Raw genomic sequence first — 13,679 nt, 5'->3', positions numbered from 1 at the left:
AGCTGACTAGGCCTGGGTAACATGTTACTTGATGAATGCATTATTAGATAGATAGATAGATAGATAGATAGATAGATAGATAGATAGATAGATAGATAGATAGATAGAGTAAGCATGACAGGAGCATGCTAGCAGATTATGCTAACATGTTACTTGATGAATGCATTATTAGATAGATAGATAGATAGATAGATAGATAGAGTAAGCATGACAGGAGCATGCTAGCAGATTATGCCTTGGCATTGCGTGTTAGCGAATGATCACCATGACAGCAGAATGCTAGCTGACTAGGCCTGGGTAACATGTGTTACTTGATGATTGCATTATTAGCAGTATGCTAGCTGACTAGGCCTGGGTAGCATGTGTTTACTTGATGAATGCATTGTTAGCAGCATGCTAGCTGACTAGGCCTGGGTAGCATGTGTTACTTGATGATTGCATTATTAGCAGTATACTAGCTGAATAGGCCTGGGTAGCATGTTGGACTAGGCCATAATGAGGTGATGAGGGTATCGACCTCATCACCTGCTGATTTCATACCTACAGGGGCATCATAGTTCCTGCTGGTGAGCTTCTCAGGCTCTCAAACAAAGTGCCTTCCAGTTTTTTTCTTATTTAGCCATGAAGCTCCATATTCCCCTGCTCACAGTGCTATAGCAAAGAACCTCTTGGGATTCAATCCAGTAGCCTTCCGTACGCCCTTGACTGGTACACTAGGGTCTGCCGCACATTGGGCGGCACGAAGGTCTTTGGTACTGGAGCTACAAGGTGAAGAAGATGATGCAGGTTAATTTTCATTCCCTATGTAATGAACACAGCAGAATGCTTTGGGGAATGTTCTGCTTTTGGAAAGAAATGCCGCAATGCATTATGGAATTTTAGTTCTACAATGTAGCACCTTCAAAACCAAATATTTTGAGAAGTCACTGCAGGTGTCTCTTCTCTGACCCGGTTCCACAAATTAGATGGTGATGCTTGCCCAGGCATATCCTATAGCCACATCCAGGGGGGCATTTTTAAACATCACAGCAGTTAGGGGGGGCAGCATGTGGCCCAGTGGGCTAAGCTGCTGCGCCTGTGATCAGATGGTTGCCGGTTCCAAGCCCAGCCTTGGCATTTTTGTGGGTCCTTGAGCAAGACCCTAAGCCACCAGCTCTCTGCACGCTGCAGCAGGTGGCTGCCCTTTGCAGCCAGCTTGCCCTCACCTGTCGAGAACATGTTGGGGGGGGGGGGCATAAAGAGAATTTCCCTGCAGTTATCAATAAAACTTATTATCACAGGATTAGCAAAATGGCTAGCACTGTAGCCTTGCACCTCATTGTCTTGTCAGTTCTTATGTGCATGTGTAGAGATGCCTCTGTGTCCTCCTATAGTCCAATAGAATGCAGTTAGATGGTTTGGTCTCTTTAAATGAGATCCAGGTTCCTTGTAACTCTGTACAGTTAAGTAATTCAAGCTGCTTATGAGGCTTCCGTCTTATAACATGAATCCAAATACATGCCTGAGCCTGACAACACACTGGATGCTATCAAAAGGTCATTGGTTCAAACCCCACGGTCAACAGAGTGATTTCACCAAAGGACCACACCAAAGGATAAAAGTGATTGCTAAATAAATAAAAATGTAACACTGGCTGGTGAGACACGGGCTGCACACCATTATGAGTCCTGGTGCTCCATGTCAGTGTTCCACCTGGGGCAGATCTAGTCTTCATGGGCTATGAGTGCAGCAAGCAATGGATCAGATTTGTATTTTGAAATAGTCCTGACTGAGCAAATTAAACTCAGAGAGCAAACCTTCTCCCTAATGAAGGTAGCACGTCATTTGTTTAATAGACAGAGATCCAAACTGTCTGAAAGGAAATTTAACAGGCCGTGTGACTGTTAATTACTGCAGGTCTTTATCATTCCTCTCTTTGATGGGAGGGCACTTTTTATTTTGCTTTTTAAGTACATAATAACAAATTGCACATTTGTTTTTGTTATTCATGCCTCCAAAGTACTTATTTGTAGTGCAAAACAATTTTGTGTTTTAAAGTAACAACAGAAATTAATAGAAGTTCTCACCTTCAAACACCTTCTCCTTTGAACGTTAAACTAATAGTCCCGCTGTTATCTGCTGGAGTATCCTGATAGGTCTGCATTTTTCAGGGAACATTTGCAGAGAACCTGGAAACTGTTTCATTATTGTGTCAGATTTACTTTCAAGACGTTTTTTTCATTCCGTGTTTCAAAGCAGGATAATAATAACCGAGCTAACTGCTGTGAAAAGAAATGAACTGAAGCTGACTGATAAAATGGGTGAACTGATCAGAGGGAGTATAGAGGCAAGATTGGGAGAGGGATGAGGTGGGGAAGGAATGAGGAGAAGTTGGGAGAGGGATGAGGTGGGGGGAGGAATGAAGAGAGATTGGGAGAGGGATGAGGTGAGGAAGGAATGAGAGGAGGTTTGGAGAGGGATGGGGTGAGGAAGGAATGAGGAGAGGTTGGAAGAGAGATGAGGTAGGTGGAGGAATCAAGGGACACTGGGACAGAGATGAGGTGGGTGAAGGAATGAAGGAAGAAGGGGAGAGGAATGAGGTGGGAAGAGGGATGAGAGGAGACTGGGAGATGGAAAATGTGGGGAGAGGAATGAGGAGGGATGAGGCCAGAGATGATGTGGTAGATGAATGAAGGGAGGCTGGGAGAGGGATGAGGTGGGTAGAGGAATGAAGGGAAATTGGGAGACGTATGAGGTGGGGGTAGGAATGAGGAGAGATTGGGACAGGGGTGAGGTAGGGGAGGAATGATAGGAGATTTGGAGAAGGAGAAGCTGTGGGTGGGAATTTGGTAGAGGACTTGGATAGGGGTAAATGAGTGTGCTGAGAAGGACACAGGATATATAAGGTGGGTAGTAATGGTGCTCTCAGGTGATGCGGGGTTGGCTCACTGCTGACTTGCTCCATCTTTCTCAGTGTGTGCTTTTCCTCCACTGATTCATTTCATGAGTAATAATTAAAGCACAGTACTGTGAGGCTCAGTACCTTGATTAATGGGAAACCCTGATTAATTGCTGACACAAAGTGCGATTACATGTGAATTGGCTGTACATCAGGTGCATTGTTGGGACCTAAATTAAGCTTCAATAAGAGCACTTTGCTCTGATGAGTGAGTGGAGTAAAAGAAATGCTCCTTCCAGACTATAGCAAGACCTGACATTTTCATTTGAATGTTGTGGGCAGGATTGAATCATAAAAATCAATGTTAGTTCTCAGTAGCAGTAGGTTCCTTCTGAAGTGGAATGGGGGGGGGGGGGGGGGGGTTCAACTCCACATACACCTGCCAGGTACATCTACAGCTGTAGGCTGATCTATACTAGCTGAGCTGTGGTCTTTGTGTTGCTCTCCAGTTTTACTTAATTAAAATCAGGGTAATTTATAACCAGAACATTAAACTTTTTTATATTGCCAAAGAAGAGTTGTTTTTAGAAAATAAACAAAATCAGCAGTAAACAATAAGAAAAATAAATTTAAAATTTATTTAAATTTGTAAATTAAGTAAACCCTAAAGGGACATAAACTACATTTTTGCTGTTCTAACATTCCCGATTTTACCAAATAGCAAGGATGGTGCAGGCCTGGACAGAGAAATTAGATTTTAGGTCATAGAATAAAAATTTACCTGAATATCTTGTTAAATTCTTGTTTTAAGTTCCTAATAACACAGCCTGTGAGTATTATTGTCCACCACAGAGAAGAAGGTGTTCCAGCTTTTAAATGTTTAGCACCTGAGCCCAAGAGTCCCAAGAGAAAAGGGACAAAGGACACCCAGCTCCAGTGAGATGATTCTTTTCTGTTTCTCCCGCTAGATCCCTTTGCTCCAGTGAGATGATTCTTCTCTGTTTCTCCAAGTTGATCCCTTTGCTCCAGTGAGATGATTCTTCTCTGTTTCTCCAACCTGATCCCTTTGCTCCAGTGAGATGATTCTTCTGTGTTTCTCCAGCTTGATCCCTTTGCTCCAGTGAGATGATTCTTCTGTGTTTCTCCAGCTTGATCCCTTTGCTTCAGTGAGATGATTCTTCTGTGTTTCTCCAGCTTGATCCCTTTGCTCCAATGAGATGATTCTTCTGTGTTTCTCCAGCTTGATCCCTTTGCTCCAGTGAGATGATTCTTCTCTGTTTCTCCAACCTGATCCCTTTGCTCCAGTGAGATGATTCTTCTGTGTTTCTCCAGCTTGATCCCTTTTTCTCCAGTGAGATGATACTTCTCTGTGTTTCTCCTGCTTGATCCCTTTGCTCCAGTGAGATAATTCTTCTGTCTTTCTCCAGTTTGATCCCTTTGCTCCAGTGAGATGATTCTTCTCTGTTTTTCTCCTGCTTGATCCCTTTGCTCCAGTGAGATGCAATTTATGCTTAAAAAGTACAGCAAAACAACCTTTTAATCCTTGAGAACATTTCTGTTTTAACTTTCTTTTTTAAGCTGGGTAGTTTGTCAAATGTGTTAGGAAACAGTTTTGCCTGCTCAGTGTCTGAATATATTTCTGTAAAGTAAATACTGGCAACCAAATGATGTAAATGACTCACACCCTGGTGGTAAATGAACTGTAAGGGCTGGGGGGGGAGGGGCAGGGCTGTGTATTACACAGGTTTAATGTGCGTGGGAGGTGCGCTGTTGCTGGCTTATTTACCGCACGGTGACTTTTGTCACTCTCACCATCTGCACACTCCTGAGGAGACTGTCGGAGGTGTGACCCCCCCACCGCGGGCCAGAGGAACGTACTTCCGCTTTGCACAAAACACCTTAATGGGAGGAGATTTTGGGCTCCATTGAACAATACGGTCCACATTTTTCTCTCCCCTGTCGACTCACGCCTGCTCTTTCCTGCCACTATGAACTCACTCCATTCCATTTCCCTGTCGCCCCCGGCCTGATTGCAGGTAGGTTTAATTGGCCCGTGTTTTCTCTCCGCATTCCTATCCATCTCCCCGCCGTTGATCCTCGACCATGTGACTCCACGACACAAACCCATTAAAGAGTGTAACGTCTGCGGACGTGGCCTCGGTATCTGGCCACTGCTAAACTAGTGGGAAAGGCGATTAGGTCCCTTGTCATTTTGGCTGAAAGACACAACTGATACTTTGAAAGACTTCCCTGTGGCGCTCACAAGGACACCCCAGGGAAGCTTCTGACTAAAACTGACTCTGATGGATTTTCTCCATTTCGACTCTGGCCTCAAACCCCTGGAGTCACCAGCGCTTGTTGATGAATGAACGTCTGGACAGTGTGAACTTCGTGGCCGTCAGGATGGCCGCGACCACAGGAGATCACCCAGCCATGGGTGGATGATCTCCATCTCGGAGGAACGTCGCCCGCTCAGGAACGAATGGCTGCTTCTTTCTGGAAGCGCCATTGTCAATAATATGCAAGACTTCTCCGTAATAGAATTCCAAGGCAGCTCCCAGATTGACGGAAAAATCCACCCATTTCCTATGAAATCCTATCCTGTTAGAGAAACCCTGCTGAGAAACCCGGCCTCATCAAATTATGAAATGAAAATAAGAGGAGGTCAATTGTTGAATGTTCTTAAATTATACAAGATACCTAGAAGTGGCATCTTGACAAAGCATTAATCAGCCTTAGTTAACAGACCAGCAATCTTCATCACCAGTGGGTCTGGGAATATCTGCACTGAGATGCTGGGAGGAGGAGGAGGGCATGTCTATGCCCCGGCTGTCCTAGGATCCCTCACCACTGGCGCCCCCTGCAGGGCACCGCCGTAACAGCAGACCCCATGGATAGCCACTCTGGCAGTGCGCTCTCTCTCTACCCTGCAGTCTCATCCTTCAGAAACGCAGAGTGGGGACAGTTGACTTCTGAAGAGGACCCACTGTTAAAGAAGGGGGCACTCTCCACCACAGTGGATTGTTGGCTAATTGTGGGAGCGCAATCATGTGCCACCCGGCCGTGTGTTTGTTAGGCCTTAATTACACCTGATCTGAGCTGTGCTGTATTGCTTCAAGCCAGGTGGGTCCACTAATGCTGCAGCCAAGCCCTCGCCCTGGAGCTGGGGGTAGTATGTGTTTTAGGACATGGTATCTGTTCCTGGAAGGTTGATGGTTCAAGTCCCAGTGTCAGCAGAGTGGTCGCATTATTTGGCCCTTGAGTGAGGCTCCTAACCCCCAGTTGAGGACTGGTTGATCTATGTGTCTGTTAAATAAATGAAATCCCTTTTTGATCTCATCCCGCCATGGTCCATTTTAGCTCAGTAGCCGTCCAGGATCGCACCACTTTATTTACCCGCTTACACAACTAGATCATTATGTTATTTTACATTAAAATGTTGACTATGAAACATAATAATTATTATCCATTACCTAATTATACATTATAATATGAAGGAAAATGATTTTTTTTTAATTTTGGATGTCGTTAGTTATAAAAATGGCTTTTGTTGAAGTGGTATCATTGTGTAGCTTGCAGCCTAATGATTATTTAATAGCATTAATATTTCCTAACAAGACATGAACCACCAAAAATGTGTTTTATAAGCACATGAAGAAGAAAGCAATACATATAATATAAATGAAATGCATATTTTTTGTGAGCGAATTTCATATTAACACAGATGGGGAAAAATATAGGGCATTTAATTCACTTAATGCAGTGCAACTTGTATAATTAGATCCAGGAACACTTATTTATTAATGTATTTATTAATTATAATTTATTTACAGGCATAGCAGAACATTTCATCCGAACCCATATACATAGATTAAAATTGAATTGGAATTTGTAATTTTAGCTACTGTGATCTGACCTTTCACCCCCGAGGCTATGGATCAGTCTGGTCCACTTGAATTCTTAGGAATAATCAGGAGTGAAAGGGCTGGTCATTGCTGGTGCCCACATCGGTCACAGGAAGCACAGGGGAAGCCTTGATTTTCTGGGATTGGAGAGACTGTGATTACATGGCTGGGCAGTACACACCTCCAGGAGCTACGCGCTATAACACCGATGCTGGCTTGAATGTGTCAGGGGGGTCAGTTGGACACAGTAAGGCAATAAAAGCTGTTTGTGCTTAATGTCTGCAAGGAGAAGGACACAGACAAGATGTCTGGGTCACAGCCTGACACCCCTGACGAATTTGAGTATGTGTACACTTGTTTTCGGCAAAGCCTTTGGGTTTTGCTCATATATCAGCGGAATGTTTACAATGAAGCACTTCTGGGTGGGTTCCTGACTCAAGGGTATAACATAAAAGTCACCTTCAGGAATAAAACTGAACTGGTCCGTGCGGGAAGCTCTGCTGTGCACATAGTGCTAACCTGTCTCTCTGAATAATAACAGAGTAATAATAATACTAATAATAATGAAAGGTTATAGAACAAAGTGAAGTTTAAATGAAGCTTTAGGGGGGAAATGTCTGGATGAACCCCAGACAATCATTCACACCCAGCAGCTGAAGCAGGCTGGATGCAGCGCTATGAAAATCCCAAGGCCTTCTCAGAAGTTCACCGCATCCTGCCTCTAAACCACTTCCACCTCTATTTCCTGTTTATTACTTCCTAATGGGTGACTGGCAGGCCTGTCCACCCTGGAGGGTGTGATCCCCGCAGCAGAGGCCGAACCGAATGAAACTAGTGAAACAGCAGCGATTGTCCTGGTAGCCGGAATCCCGGTTCGACGGCATCGCATCAGTTTCAGGTTTCTGTTTAACTCCCCGCAGTTTCCCCAGTGTGTCACTGAGAACAGAGAGCGATATTAACGGCGCGATATTAACAACGTGACGTGCGCTGCAGGATTTTCCGTCGTGCCTGCATGGTGTGGAGGGTGCAGGACAGGGACATCACGGCTAGGTGAAAACCTCTTTCCCACACGAGACTCTTTCAGTCAAACCGATTCCGGTGGCAAGAAAAACAAGCAGGGGCATAGATTTGGTTCTAACATCAGTAGAGACCAAATCAGCCCTAAAACACTGCCCCCACCCCCCCCCCCCCCAAACACACATGGTGCTCCACAGTATTGGTAATGATGTGCCCCTAGCATCCATACCTAAATCAATGTCCTTAAAGGGCAGTAAAGGTGACTTTGAAGGTTTTGCTAATGACAGAGCAAACTGAGATGTGGGAGCACATCAGAGAGGATGTACCGCTTTTGTACTTGGAGTGGTAACTGTGCCAGAGACGAAAAGCCTAAGCTAGTCAGAGGAGGGGATGCAAAAAATGACGGTCTAACTGCAAAACCGAGAGGAGTTAACCCCCACATACATACACACCTTTGTATTCATATTTTTGTAAGGGCCAGCAATATATTTGTATGGGCAAAATCCTAATCTTAAGAATTCCCCTTGTGAGGAGCCAAAAAAACGGTCCCCACAATGTAAAAATAAGTTTTTATCAGAATGACATTTGGTCCCCACAATATAATATATAAATATAAACCTAAACACACACACACCTGTCCCCAGCCAGTTAGGAGTGATCGAGTCCTGCAGGTAGAGGAGTATCTTAAATTAGCAATTCGGGGGAAGGCTGAGAACCTTGTTTGTTCTGAAGGGTCACGGTGGAGAGGGAATGAATTCTGGAGGATCGCTTCAGAAAGAGAAGGGCTCAGCAAGTAAATGGGCTGGAGATCAGAGTATTCCAGAGCAGACCCTGGCTGACCGGCCCTGACCGCCTTCCTCAACTCCAAACCCGAGGTTATTTAGATTTTTACTTTGTATTAATGTAGCGGATTTACCCAAAGGGACCCACTCATTTGTTTGGTAAAAGCTTTAAAGCAATGCAGTATACATCATTTATAAGATACAGTGAAAAGCTGTAAACACAGTAAATACTTTATTCAGGGGTGCACTGCTGACCATGCCGGGCTCTCGATGTTCACCAGCCCTGAGCCAGGGTACAGTACTAAGTGGCACCAGGGGGAGATTATAATCAAGCTATGCGGCTTCCGGAAACGAGTAAACCACGCAGCTATGACAGGAGTATGAATGGAAGCAGCATGTGATTTCAGTACAAGGCCTCAGCCAATCATACGAGAGCCAATTATAAGGATCAGAGTGCATAACTGCAGCCAATTAAAAGGATCAGAATGCCCAATGGCAGCCAGTCAAAACAACCGGAGTCCATAAGGACAGCTGATCAAAAGAATCAGGGTGCCCAAGAACAGCCAAATAAAAGGATCAGAGTGCATAACTAAAGCCAATCAAAAGGATGAAGGTGCATAACTACAGCCAATTAACAGGATCAGAGTGCATAACTAAAGCCAATCAAAAGGATGAAGGTGCATAACTACAGCCAATTAACAGGATCAGAGTGCATAGATAAAGCCAATCAAAAGGATGAAGGTGCATAACTACAGCCAATTAACAGGATCAGAGTGCATAGATAAAGCCAATCAAAAGGATGAAGGTGCATAACTACAGCCAATTAACAAGATCAGAGTCCATAGATAAAGCCAATCAAAAGGATGAAGGTACATAACAACAGCCAATTAACAAGATCAGAGTGCATAGATAAAGCCAATCAAAAGGATGAAGGTGCATAACTACAGCCAATTAACAGGATCAGAGTGCATAGATAAAGCCAATCAAAAGGATGAAGGTGCATAACTACAGCCAATTAACATGATCAGAGTGCATAATCATAGTTGATCAAAAACAATCAAGGTTCATAACCACAACCAGTTGAAAAGATAAAGGTACACAACTGCAACCAATTAAAAGACTCAAAGTGCAAAAACACAGCTGATCCAAAAGGATAAATGTGCATAAATACAGCCAAGGGTCAAGGTACATAACTACAGCCAATGAAAAGGATCAGAGTGTATAACTAAAGCCAATCGAAAGAATCAGTGCCTAATTAAAGGAAATGAAAAGGATCAAGATGTATAGCTACAGGCAATGAAAAAGATCAGCGTAGATAAATAAAGCCAATCAAAAGGATCAGAGTCTCAGCCAATCAAAACTATCAGTGTGTATTACCACAGCCAATAAAAGGATCAGAGTGCATGCCTAGAGCCAGTCACCATGATTGGTTTTCATAACCACATTCAAAGGGTCCATAACCTCAGCAGAATCCATAACCTCAACAGATTTACACACTGTACTTTGGTTGCTATGACATTTCTCCCTCAGCTGAAGAATGAGCGTTCATTTTTGAGGTTATCTGAGACAGGGGTCAGAGCAGGGTCAAGGTGAGAGAGACGGTTTGGGATATTTTGGGATAAAGGGGTGCCTGGGGTCTAGGCCAGAGCCGAGGCAGTGAAACGGGGAGTTATCTTTCCTCTGATTTATTCAAGAGGACTGCTGAGGACACCGTGATTAATCATCTGCCCTAATTACTTCACAAAAAACAACCAGCACCGATTGGGGGCCTTTTCCCGCCGCCGCTGTCCAGATCTCCCAAGCGGTCCTGGCCCGGCCCAGTGGCTCCAGACTGTGACGGCACACTTGACTAAGTTGACTCTTCGATGGCGGCCGAGGTAGACTGTCACCAAGGTGCCTCGACAGTTGAGGCCCCGAGGATGGTGTCCTCCATCCCACCCCCACACACATGCGCTACCTGCCTCTCTGCCTGCCTGTCAGCTGCCTCCATGGCTGCCAAACACATTGAGCCGATTTGCAGACATTGCACTCCTCTCTCTGTACATCTATGCTAGCTGAGGGGGTCTACAAGGCCCTAGCAACCCAACATGACTCTGGGGGGGACGCCAGCCCGCCTGCGGCTCTACGGATGCTGCCCCCCCGGGGTCATGGGCAGTGACTGAGGTCTGGGCACAGGCTCTCTTCCTCTGGTGCGAGGATGGGGGTGGGAGTCGGGAGATAGGAGGATCGGCGTATACCTCATATAAGCCCAAATTGTCCCCTGGACATGTTAGCCACATCCGTCGCTAATGCTACTAGCATCACATTTATCGTCATGGCGCGCTAATTTGACAACCGGCAAAAATGGAATAGTTGCCATGCGAGTATATCAATCAAACCATTACTCTGACGGGAAGCCGATCCTGACGAACGCGCACGTGTCTGCTATCAATTAATTCCTGCTGCAGTTTTTAGATTAACATCATTACTTTGTGAATAAGAAACATATCCCCTTTATTAAAAAAAAAAGGCGTTGATTTATGGCCTATTAACGTATAACATTGACAGTGACGAATATGGAATATGACCATAGCAAGGATGGATAATGTGCGCTTCAGATTTATGTAAAATTCATCGGCCTCCACTCACCTCAAAAACTGAGCCCGTGCTTCTAACATCTTCTGGTGCCCAGCTCTGAGTAACGGATTCCTGCTGCGATGCGATTCTGACGCTCCGCGAGTGGACTGTGGGAGGGAACCGCCGGCTCCTTCACTGGCGTCGGCCTTGTGTGGGCCAGCACACCGAGGATTCTGGGTAATATTCACACTTTGCTAATGAACTGGGCTGGTGTCTGTTGCCGCCGGCAGAGGGACCTCAGAAACAGTGGGTTTAAATTAGAGGAAGTTGAACCCAGCCGCCCTTGGGGTAACTGTGCCTGCAAGTGGGCAACAGGAGGATTGCCCATCAGTACGACTTACAGCAACAGAAGGATGTGGAGCAGATCGGTGAGGGCCCACAGTGTATAACCCACAGGAGAAGCGTGTATTTTAGTGCTGCTTATATTACCGATGTCACTCTGTCTCCTGACAATACATTTTTTTTTAGTCATGCCAGGAATGCTAATGTCACAGAGAAAGAAGGACCCCGGTCCTTGTTTGTTACATGCCAGAGGGTGACCGAGACAAAATAGGACAACTGGCATGCACCCATGGGAACGAAGAAACGAAGTAATGCTTGGATCAGAGAATGCAGGCCCTGCCCTCAGGCTGCCGTGGGTCTCAGGTCAGTTCATTTGTGTGGTGAGGTTGCAGGTTTGAATCCCAAGAGATGGGCTCTGCTTTTTTACCGCTGAAGCTAAGTGCTGAAATGGAACTGCTTCACTAAATTATCTAATGCTATAATTGTATAGAAATGGGTAAAAATATATAGAAAAACCAACACAGACCAGTTTTGTAGTAAGTGGATGTATCGTGTTTATAATTAGATAATGACCCTGCACCAGACCAATTCTGGCCTGGTCTGGTAGGCACAAAACTTAGGAAATTGGGTCAAATTAAGGATGAGGAGTCAAACTAAAGATCACACTGATCAGGAGGCCAAGGAACACATCCCACATGGTGGTTGGATAGCCTGAAAAGTTCCCGCAAGGCACTGGGAGGGGGTGTTTGCAGGCCCTGCGAGCAGATCGGCCTGCCCGCGTGCTGATTGCAGCGCCAGGCAGGGGGGTGTGTCTTCAGTGAAGGATCTTTGCCACGCCATTCTGGAGGGGAGAGCGACGGACTTCAACTTCACACCGAGGTGTGGATGATTCACACAGTTTTTGGGGGAAGGTATTAAGCTGAATGTTTCAATTTCAAAAAATGCCAAATTTTGACACTGCAATTTATATTTCGCACCCTCTGGAGTAATGACTTGTGTTTATGCGCTTACTTTGGTGCACAAAGTAAAGCTCTTCACGAGTGACAAGTTATTAGGACGAGACACGGAGCAGGAAGGTGTGGGGGGGCGTATTTCCCCTGGCAGCACACACACAGATGGAGGACCCATCGCCACCATATTGTGTGTAATAAAACCTTCCCTAAAGCCATTAACTATCATAATTATAGTGTCCAGGTAATTTATTTCGTGACAAATTCCTTGGCCTCAGCTGTCGTTATCTGCCATACTGCTGGACTGAGACGGTCTACAAGGTATTCTCCCTGACCTGGGAAAGAATCTCTCACACAGACACACGCATACACACAGATGTGCGAGACGCACACGCACACACACACACACACCAACTCCTACCACGAGCTGATCGGGTAGCTGCCAAGGTTACCCCAGACCCTGTAGATGAGCCCAGCTGGGTATAAATGTAGGTAGCCTTAAATCAACAAATTTCAGATGAAGGTCATCTCTCGCCTCTAATATTTAAACTGGCCAAAAACACACAGAAAGGTGTTGACCACGGTGTTGGGCTGGAATGAGGTAATGTTTCCTCACCAGCAGAGCCCACGCGATTGCTGACTGTTGCTTAGAGATTAGTGACTGTCTTTGTTTTCATTCTCTGGATAAGAAACAGCAACTCTGTAATGCATGCTGTACCTGTGGAGATAACGCTTATAATTTTATAACTGTAATACCCTAATTTAGCACTAGGTCGGAGCGACGTGCTGGTGCAGTGATCTTCACCGTTCCCTCACACCTCCAGGTCCAGGGCTGAAGTCTCTGCCATGGCTCCCTGTGTGTGAAGTTTGCTTGCTCTCCCGGTGTTGTTCTGAGGTTCTCTCTGCATATTCTAGCTTCCCCACCACGGTCCAAAAACACATTGAGGTGAATTGGAGCTTCCATGTTGCCCATGTGTGTGTGTGTGTGTATTATGTTTATATTGCATTGTGGGGATCAAATGTATCCCACAATGTGATAAAAAAAACCCTGTTATTTTGATAGTGCATTGTTTCAGGTCCCCATAATGATCTGTGAATGCAATCACAAAAAGTAAAAATGCCAAAAGACTTGTATTTTGTTTGGTTACTTATGGTTAAGGTTAGGGCTGGGTGGGGGTTAAAATCGTCGTGTTGGGATTCAAGTCTTCCTCATAGAACTGAATGGAGAGTCCCCACAAAGATATAATTA

Source organism: Brienomyrus brachyistius, chromosome 2 (genome assembly GCF_023856365.1).
Source record: "Brienomyrus brachyistius isolate T26 chromosome 2, BBRACH_0.4, whole genome shotgun sequence".
Classification (NCBI taxonomy): Eukaryota; Metazoa; Chordata; class Actinopteri; order Osteoglossiformes; family Mormyridae; genus Brienomyrus; species Brienomyrus brachyistius.
Note: the sequence above shows the minus strand (reverse complement) of the source record.